We start from the raw sequence: 556 nt of genomic DNA, 5'->3' as shown, positions 1-556 counted from the left end.
GGTACACCAGATGTTTTCAGTTAGTGAGGGGTCTGGACTCCTGAGTTTTCTGTGTACCATGGTGCACCAGATGTTTTCATTTGGTGATGGTCTGAACTCCTGAGTTGTCTTTGTGCCATGATGCACTAGATGTTTTCAGTTGGTGAGGGTTCTGGACTCCTGAGATGTCTTTGTACCATGGTACACCAGATGTTTTCAGTTGGTAAATTGTCTGAACTCCTGAGTTGTTTTTGTGCCATGGTGCACCAGATGTTTTCAGTTGGTGAGTGGTCTGGACTCCTGAGTTGTCTTTGTGCCATGATGCACCAGATGTTTCCAGTTGGTGAGTGGTCTGGACTCCTGAGTTGTCTTTGTGCCATGATGCACCAGATGTTTTCAGTTGGTGAGTGGTCTGGACTCCTGAGTTGTCTTTGTGCCATGGTGCACCAGATGTTTTCAGTTGGTGAGTGGTCTGGACTCCTGAGTTATCTTTGTACAATGGTGCACCACATGTTTTCAGTTTGTGAGGAGTCTGGACTCCTGAGTTGTCTTTGTACCATGGTGCACCAGATGTTTT

The sequence above is a fragment of the Nematolebias whitei genome, chromosome 17, assembly GCF_014905685.2.
Source record: "Nematolebias whitei isolate Nwh7 chromosome 17, NemWhi1, whole genome shotgun sequence".
NCBI classification, from domain to species: domain Eukaryota; kingdom Metazoa; phylum Chordata; class Actinopteri; order Cyprinodontiformes; family Rivulidae; genus Nematolebias; species Nematolebias whitei.
Note: the sequence above shows the minus strand (reverse complement) of the source record.